Below are 10,073 nucleotides of genomic sequence, written 5' to 3'. Positions count from 1 at the left end.
CGTTTAATGGCAAAACGTCACCATGTAGTTCTATATCGCCCTGTTTGTTATCATCATTATTTTTTTTTTTTTGTCAGCTTTCTTGTAAATCAATTCAATGTACCTTTTGAAGATTGTAATGACTGAGAGAAACGGGTTATCAAACCAAAGGCAAAACCACAACTCCTCCCTTTAAGCTCATTTAAGATCTTGTGGAGGAATGTTCTATTGTTAAGACTTGTTAAGCAATATTTTAATGCTTTTTTAAAGTGCGCTGATAAAAAAATCCGTGCAATACTGCATGGCTATTTCAATCTGTTTTCCTTCTAATGATTTAATACAGAAGTTTGATGCCTCTTTAAAATCGATTTTTTTCGGTCAGAAACTCCTGTAGGACGAGCAACATTGCTATAATTGTGTCGGCAACAGGCCCTTTTCAGCTTGCTTTCAAAATACCATGTCAATGAAACTGATCAAGAGACTCCTCCGTGGCTAAAAGGAATAAAAACGGCAGCTCTAAATTAGTTACTACTAGTAAGCCCATTAAGCCGTCAAAAGCCTCTACTCAAGTGCTCTTGTCAATCAAAATAACGGCGCTACTCGAAGAGCCGGAACATCGCTGAGAAGGTTTACAATTTTAAATCTTTTTCTTTGTAGTAAAATGACTAATTACCCTTATATCTGTCTGTTGTTAGTTTTCCCAAACCAGATAATATTGTTCCCACCGAACAATGAAGACATATCGAGGAGAATAAAGTCTCGAAAGTTGTGCGACACTAATAGTTCCCTACTAGCTAGTTAACTGCGGTTAACTTTAACATCTAGTGAGCATAGGAATTTCTACCATCTTATTTTCAGCTCACTTAAGCTTTCGTTCCAAAAATAACATTTTAACAGAATCAGTGTTTGTTTGTTAATTCATAACTCGTGCTTAATCAACGGTTTAATTTATAACTTCAAGCACGTTGTTTTTCTACTCTGGATGACTAGGCAAAATGAGGTTCTTTCTTTAATACCCTTGTCACGCTAAGAACAATGAAAATGTCACAAATCATGATTATTCACCAATAACGGTCAAAGTTTATGACGTGATGATGTTGTCTTTCAAGGTATGCCCATTCGTAATACAACTACTTACTCATCGAAGAAACTGCCTAGTAACACCTGCAGATATTGCTTGCAAAATTGTGAGATTTTGTGGTTGACATTGTGTCAAGAGCTTAGTGTTCGTGCACACGTGATAACAGATCTTTTTCACGGGCAATTAAGTAAAATATCTAAATATATATTTGTTTGTAAAGTTGAAATGTATAATGATTATTGATGACGAAACAAAGGTTATCAGTGTTTATAAAAGACATTTTTTTGGTTTCGATCATTCATTTTGCTCATACGAGCCCAAAGCGAACCTCGGAGCAACAATTACTTCTTTAGAGCGAAATTTTCACTTCTAGTTTTTCTCCTTCTAACACCAACGTTCAACGGCTGTTCCACGCTTTCTGGTACTCAGTATATCATAAATTTTAGGTAAGTAGAAAAACCGAAAGCTGAACAGCTTCAAGGGCCCGATATTGCAAAAACTTTAATGGATTTTTTCGTAGAAACCGTGCCTGAACGATCAATTTTGTTCACCTATTTGGTGATTGCAGTGCTATGCGATGTCACAATTTATCCCTAATACTGGGCTCCGCAAATTTGAAGACTAACTCAGACAATTCAATAATTATTTAAAAGTAAAACACAAAAACGTCATCGACAAATAAGCCTTTACATTCTTTTCATTTAGCACCAACAAACTTCTCATTCGTCTTAAGTAGTTTTTGTCTGTCCAGAAGTTTATGTTTGTTTCATTGTTGCATTGAATAGATAGACCTTCGCTGAACCTTTAGCTGGCAGAGCTGGACATAATGTTGAATCAACAAAGCAACTACAGAGCTCACCTGATAGGTAATTACATGAGTTTTTCCTTCCTGCTGCCTCAATTATGGCCAAAGAACATGTGGCCGGTTGCAATTTAAATTGTGTTTTGTTATAAGAAGCACCCTATTTCATCCTGCTACACATATCATTTTGTTGAAAATTATTTCCATTATAGCGTTTCTTTAAAGAAAAAAACAAAACAAAACAAAACAAGAGAGAGAGAGAAGATCCGGTTCAACTCTATCCCATTCCTTAAAAGACTATAGCCCAGGAATATTAAACTGTTTGAGTCTCGCTCACGAATGATGCACTTTACAACGTATATTTTACACTGATATGGTGAGGATTTGAAGGAAAATCTGCAAAATTTAAATACCTCGTAATGTACTTATTATTATGTTACGACAAAACGTTTCTGCGAAATGGACAGTGGCTATTAGCGTAACTTTTCTGTGAGCATTGTTTCTCGATGTCCAACTTCCTTTTTCCGTATACATTGACATTTGATATCCTATTTGAGGAGCTGTGCTGAGTCTGTTTTCAGCTGACTTAGTCGGGTAGAGCTGCTAGCTGAGAATTGATTAATCTTTTTGACGGTCGACTGAAAATTACACGTTTTTCAACTGCTTGCTGGGATCTGAGATTTGGAGAAGTTACTGATAGCTGCGGAGTAAGGGGATGAAATTTTTAACCATGTTCACTGACGGCTGAGAAATCGCCGATAATTCAACTGACAACTGAAATAACATTCAGACTCTCAGTACTGTTAGAAGACAAGTTAAAAAATGGTCCGTTATGCAAAAACTTGCAATAAAGCCGTAGTACAGTAAATTACATCCATGCTACCATAAAATATTACTAACTTACCAAGTAAGGTTCTTGTAATATTTAGTATTTCTTATATTTTATTTTCTTCAAACTTCCGTTTCCATAGTTACATTGTTTAGACAATACAAATACAAAAAAAAATCATATTTCGAACCAAAAACTTTTCCTAGGAATATTTAGATAGGTACCTAATCATGTGGTTAAAAACATGATTGAGATGGGGCGACACATTGTCTTTTCCTGTCTAGAGTTAATGCGTAGTTTCATTGTTCCCCTGTGACGTAAAAATAAAAACAAATAAAAAAAACAAATAATATGAATTGGTAATATTTTACGGTAAAAACACTTCCACGACACTGCGATGAAATGTGAATTTCCAAGGTCGCTAAAGACACGGTGTTGAATCATCACACGCTGTCTTGGCAGCGACCAAACATTGTATTCAATCTTGCTGTGTGCTGTATTTTTTCCATACAATTGTCCGATATCATAATTATGAATTGGATTTTATGCCGTTCTTGTCACGAACAAAGAAACTGTCGCATTGTAGTATTGTATAAAAAAACAAAGAGGAAAAATTGTCTCATCAATGACGTCATAGCTGTGTCACGTGACTCGTCATGATTATGTTTGTTGGTTCCTAAATTCTTTCTCAAGAAATTCTCTTTTTTAATTTTGATACTGGTTAGCTCAGCAAAAAAGCCTGTAAAACAATCTTATTTCGTTCAAACGAGTATTTGATGGAGACTTTTAATTCTTTACAATTTGCAATTGACAGTGCAGCATGAACAGTTTTGGGCCGTTCTTTCAAATTAAGCACCATGAAAGTTTGACCTCGGCAAAGCTATAATACAATTTTGCTCGAATGATTTCTATACGGAGTTATGCACGATAGCAGCCCTGATGGCTTCCAAGCTATAAATATTGAACGACGACGAAGAAATTTTAGAAAAAAATTATCTCCTATTAACGAGCAACTGCGCTTTACTGCGTCGAAAGACCTTGAAAGAACCAGTCGAATGCGGTACGTCTTTCCTACGGGTTGTTCATGTTCATTCAATTCGCTTTGAAAAATAATTAGGACACAAAAGCATTGATCACTTCTCTTTTCTTTTAACCATGGAACTTTGTTATAACATTTGCATTTCTGCAAGGACTAACATTTTTCAATTTTGTAGATTCACCTCGCATTAAAAAGCAATAACAGACTAAAACTTATCCTCCTTGTAGCAATACCAGTGGGACAATAAATTCCAGTGCTAAGTTTCTTCATCACACTACATTGATTCATTTTCTCCTTCGCAGAATGCTATGTAACGGTTTCTGTTTGCATTTGGAAACATTTAGCCCAATTTTTTTCGTTTATCGCTTCTATAGTCTATTTTAATTTCCACCATCCTTAAAAGATCTTTGATCTCACATAAAGCAGTTTACCGTACCGTTATATACGTAAGTCTCATTGCCTATTTAGGCTCTATTTCCTCCGTATTTCTATTTTTTAATTAGATTATGCGTTCGAGATTTCTATCGCGTGATAGAAATGGAGAGCGAATAGTCTAATTGGTTCAGTATAATCTATTAGTCGTCCAAACGTTTATCTAAAATAATTAATCCTATTCACAGTCACGTCGAAAACGCAAATAAGCGGTCGCCATTTTGTTAACAACCGCATTCTGCCAGGCTACTCACTATCTACAACAGAACAGATGGTGAGTAGCCTAGTCAATCACAGAACGGCATTCGCGATAGAAAGCTGGTAGATTTTAGTAAATTTATACTAAATCTAGATAGAAACACGGAACTGTTTTCTATTTCTTAATTAAACTTTAATAATCGTTTACAGTCGTCATACGCGGTAACACAGCAATATATATTTTTACGATAAGAAAAGTTTGGATGTCAGTTATAATGACAATGTTGATTAACGTCATTTAGTCACAAGATCCGCACGAGACAAACTAATGACATCAATTCTGTAATGCGTAAATTTAGCTGCTTGTGTTGAAAATATCGTGTATAAACAGTTATTGGACGAGGTTCTTGTGATATCCAGAATACTCAAGGTCGAGGTAGGGGCTATCAGCCGAAGGCTGAGGCTGATAACCCTTACCGAGAAAAAAATGGAAGTCATGTGTTTGCTTCTTCACTGACGACAAGCAGCACAAAGCGCGCGAACTTGACATGATTACCCTTAGAAATCATGCAACGGGGTCATACATGACATGATGACGTCACAACCGCTGATTTCGAAAATTCACTGTACTCTTTCGGCCAATCAGAAAAGAGATTGTGAGTTCAATGTATAATAATAACAGCTTAACTGGCTGGATAATGAAAATCAGAAATTTACTGAACAAAAACCGCAATCGAGCCGGGATTTTCACCTATGAGAATAAAAGAAAACTATCGACACTTTCATCTTTCTTTCAGTGAATTGACAACAGAACGTTAGCCGGTTGAGTGCCTCAAATCAATGATGCAAGTAATCTGCACTATTATGCATTAACCTTCCCTATTGATGTGGTTGTCGCCGTACCCGGCAGAAAACACGAGTACTTTGCTTTGCCATTTATTTAAAATAACGTTATGAACCAGCAAATGTACCTTCTATGTGTTGGTGTATTATTTTTTCTAGATCAATTCTCTTTGCAATCATGCTATGATCTCCATATAAACTAATTCAGGGAAATGAAGCAAGCATAACAACACAGCCCCTCCCCTCTACGACTTGCCAAGGAATATTTATTGCTTAAGAGTAGTAAATCAATATATCAAATCCTTTTTTTTTTTTTTTCATTTTTTTCGATGAAATTAACAAAACAGTCAACAAACTGCATGGCTGTTTTTAATCTATTTTAGTGCTAATCATTTGATTTAAAATTTGCTATTTATGGCAAACATTTTATTTTTGAGTTTATCTTCCTTATCTCTCAGTAGCTCGCTTTGGCAAAACCTTTGCAGCTCATTGTGGCCATGTGATCTTGTCGATCAAAACAACACCTGTTATAGTTGAAAAACACAGCCAGCAGAAAATATTTCCCGTTTTGAGAGTGGACAACCGCATGAAATAATGTACTACTAACTCTACGAGTTTTCGTAGTCCAAAGATGTTCTTACCTCGCAAAAGTTAAGGAATGTTAATGATATTTCATTTAGTTTCTTTCAATTTCTGTTCCAAAAATAACATTTGTTTGGATGTTTTTTCACGTTCATTGAACAAGGAAAAAGACAGGGGACCGTCTAGTAAAAGAGGCCTTCAAATTATACGCTTGGAATTGAAGTCGGGTTGAGACTGTTTAAAATACTGATTATTGTTCCTCGTAATAGGATAAAAAGTTTGGTTCCCTTGTGATACCAGCTCTCGCTAAGATGTTTTAAGGGGTTGCTTAATACTGACAAACAAACAGGGAGGTTTTTTTATACCAATTAGGGGTAATTTGAGTAGATTTAGTTAGCATTAGAATGTTCCAGCCTAAAAACGTCAGTTCCTAAAATATCATTTTAACCAAGACAATATCAATGAATGTTTGTTTGTTTGAACCCAATTTCCTTCCGCACCGCTAAAGGTCAAAGTACATCGATCGCGCGAAGTGACGTTTTCTAAGTGGATATGTTGCTAGCGAGAAATTTTGTCAAGGTCTTTTATGTCTGATGCTTACAAATTACAAAGCAGTCGCCGAAAGGACTCTTATTGTAAAGGAAAGATGAAACCAGGTGAGCCAGCACCACTACGTCATAATTCATTGTATTGAGTTTTCAATTTATGCAGTTAATTAGAGGCTTTTAATAATTTGTTTTATTCATAACGATTAGACAGTTGTTTTTCTGCTCACCATGACAAGGCATAATGAAATTTGTTACCAGCATTGCTTGTACAGAGGTAGAGTTTCTAAGTTTTTGGCCTTGATATGATTATTTTTTTCATGCAGTTTGGTCTGGTTTTTCGCTTCGTCGGTATTGCAACACAAAAAACACCCTTCTACTATTGACATCATGATGTTCTTCGACGTTTTGGCGCGTATATATTGATTCTGCTTAACCCTGCTTATCCATCAAAAGGTCAGGGCTCTGTTCTCTCGCACATTGCATCTAACGTTACAGCAGATATTGTTTTGGAAACTGGGATATTCAAATCTTGGAATTCATGGAATGCAGCTCTTTCTCATAGGCTAAAAATAAAGTTTTCTGTAAATACGAGCTACAAATTAACAATACTGGCTGATGCAACAAGGCTATCATGTGATCAAGCACGTTAATTGTTTGTATCGTCTACTCCCCTCAAAACCCTGAACTCTTTTATGACGTTACTTTCGCAGAGCGAAATTAGCTATATTTGCTTTTGACTTTACTTCTTCTAGTTCCATACTGCATGTGACAGTCCTTTTGTTCTAAGTACTTATAACAGCTAGCATAAGTGCTATAAATGTGAGGCACAAGCATTTACTACAAGTTATAGAGACAAAACTACTTACTGAATAACATCACACATATGTCGAGGTTTTATTCACTATGGATAATTCTTCAGTTTTATTGTGGTGCCTTTCACGCTTTCAGTGGATTGTGAAGAAACAAGCAAAACAGTATCGCCATATTCCTGTTAACTGTCTACAATTCGTTTGTACTCATTTTGATAATTTGATTATGTCTTTTAAACTGTTGCACCATAATGATAGTTAGTGATTCAAGGCTTTCAATGTTATCATGACCTGTTCATGTGCCCGATTTGTATAAACTATTCCGAAAACAAACTCTCTAATTGTGCAAGACCAAGCTCTGTCACTTGAAAAAGTGAAAAAAATCAAATGAACTTCCTCTCGTTCCTTCCCCCCGCCCCCTGCTGTACCTGTTGTTTCCATTATTTAAAAAAATAAATAAATATTTAGAAGGGAAGCCACATCAGTCTTAACTATTTTTCATGCGGGTCCTCTATCCTGGTCGAATTGGAATTTGGAGATGTTGGTTTTTGATCTCATAACAATTGAACTTTGAGGTCGCTACTTTCGCAGAGTCGCTTCGAGATCTGCATTGTTAACAAGCGTGACGTCTTATGATCCTTAGTTCAGCAAATGTACGTCATTGATTAATAATAAATTGTGTCATCACTTGGATGATGGATTTAACAATTACTGGACGAGGTTGAACGAAACATGGTGATTTGTCAGCGGCAAGAAGACCAGTTATTCGACTGAGGCAAATAAATGATCTACGAGACATTGACAAATCACGATATTTTGCGATATTTTTCGATAACCGAGTTCAATAATTATTTTATCATTCCATCACCAAGTTTTTTTTCCATATTTAAATCACTCTCTAACAGCTCCGGGAAGCGATCTGCCATTTTTCACACAAGAGCGTGGTTACAATTACGCATGAGCAGAACATTGTTTGAAGCGAAACGCATTTACACGGTATTACGCATGAGCAGACCATTATTTGTAGGCAGTTATTTGAAGATCAGGTGGTGGCCTTTCGGTCAATGAAAAGGAAGAAAACGCATCGAATATTGTAATTGGGTTTGTCAACATCTACTTTACCACTTTTCGGTTGTCAGTTTTGCGAAGTAGAAAATAAAAGAGAGCTTCTAGTAAACTTAAAGCTCGTTTCTTCTTTCCTTTTTCTCTAACAGAAAGAATAGATACTACTTTTATTTGATTCATAACAAAATTAACTATGCAAATTTCTTTCCCGTTACTTCGCGTGATCAGAACATGGAAAGCGCTATCTTCCTGTAGGAATGAGTAAACGTTATCACACATACATGTATAAACGCATATAAGTTTATATTTTTGGTTTATTTTTATTTAACGTATATTTCTTTTTCATCGGATTATGTTTTTCTACAACAGACTGAGTAAGGGAGATCAACTAATAAGACTCGAAAAACCAATCCACGACTCCTCCCTTTCAGAACTTGTAAAGAATGGTCTCGTGTCGGCAACATTTTGAATGCCTTTTACAATAGAATAATTAGAATCTTTTGTGAAGAATAACACGCCTGTAGTTATGGTGCATTTTTTGTAACAATTTCATTCAAAAGTTTTTTATTTACCTTGTAAATCTAATTATTTGCCGATGAAGGAATTGTCTTCGGAGAACAGTTATCATTTGCCAATAAAAGGCAGATTATAGATGAAAACCAGCATTGTCAACAATTTAGTACAGAGAAACTCTTACTGAAACCCTCAGCAGTGAATACAGATTAAATTGAGATATTAATTTTGCGCCGGTTGTGGTTACCTGTTGTGGTTATTTGTACCTCTCTTTCTTTCCATTTGTTCATTTGAATAAACGTTCTGGGACAGGTCAAATAGATGTGCTTTTTTATTTTGTTTTGCAGTTATGTCTATGGTTTTTCCATCCCTTGAAAAATGTCGCCTTTCTAGTGGATTTGGTTACTAGCTGACTGGCCCCGCTGTATCCAATTGGAAAACATTTCTTTCTCCGCGTTTGATAAAGAAAATACTTTCTGAAGACAATTTATAGAGATTTTTCTGATAACTTTATACTGACAGAGCAGTGCTTTTCTTTGCTTCCAAATATTTCTGTAGTGTTATAATTAAATAAATTATTCTCGGTGCAGCGCAGGTACGCGTAAAGATCCAGCGAGCAAGAATTTTCTCATTTACGATATTCTACCGCTATCTAGCTTCCGCGCAAAAAAATAACACTTTAAACATGAAAGCAATGTTTGTTTGAGAACAAAGTGCTTCCTAAAGTCGATATAAATGAAATCAAATCATGCTGGTTTTAAGGGATATTTTCCAACCAAGAACGCTTTTGGAAAGTTTGGGAAGAAGCGCCTCCCAAATTCGAATACAACACTCAGTTCCAACAGACGGTGAATAAGACGAGCCCGTTGTTACTGACTCCGGTTAATTTAACGTCAGATACTTAGTCAAACAGTTGATCATGGCTTTAAAATTGGTGTTTTTCGTAGCTTTACGGTGACAAAATTATTTTTCTGGTAAGAGGTTCAAATTAAGGCAAAGCAGCATTCTAGAGTGCAGTAAGAAAATAAATGTCTAACATTAAGAGTAAACGTGTTTGGTTATAAACTGTCTTCACTCAAATATTTTAATTAAATACAGTTTAGGTTTAGATTTTTATGATAATATTAAGAGCAAGACTTTCGTAATTTTATGCATGGATGATTCAGTGAAATGCGCTCACGTGAGCGCAATAATTGTTGCTTATATTGAAAGACCAGAAAACAACATTGTGATTGTCTTGTTGAAAAACGACTGATTTTGGTAAGTGTTTGGAAATCAATGGCTAAGTTAGCATCCTCCAAGGTCATGATACATTGGTTAATTGACAGTTATTACAAGTATTCATTCAGGCTG

The 10,073-nt window shown here is 35.6% G+C and overlaps 1 long non-coding RNA gene across 1 annotated transcript; it reads left to right on the top strand.

Annotated features, from left to right (window-relative positions):
• Positions 1–1,362: 1,362 nt before the first annotated feature.
• Positions 1,363–2,112, top strand: LOC149118187 (uncharacterized). The gene is made up of 2 exons (XR_016205411.1): positions 1,363–1,506; positions 1,846–2,112. It is a non-coding gene; the product is annotated as an uncharacterized LOC149118187 (long non-coding RNA).
• Positions 2,113–10,073: the final 7,961 nt, after the last annotated feature.

This window comes from Orbicella faveolata, unplaced genomic scaffold (assembly GCF_042242905.1).
Source record: "Orbicella faveolata isolate gen_17 unplaced genomic scaffold, um_ofav_v1 contig_1, whole genome shotgun sequence".
Taxonomy (NCBI): domain Eukaryota; kingdom Metazoa; phylum Cnidaria; class Anthozoa; order Scleractinia; family Merulinidae; genus Orbicella; species Orbicella faveolata.
The sequence above is the reverse complement of the archived record's forward strand: the minus strand, read 5'-3'. Positions and strand labels throughout refer to the sequence as shown.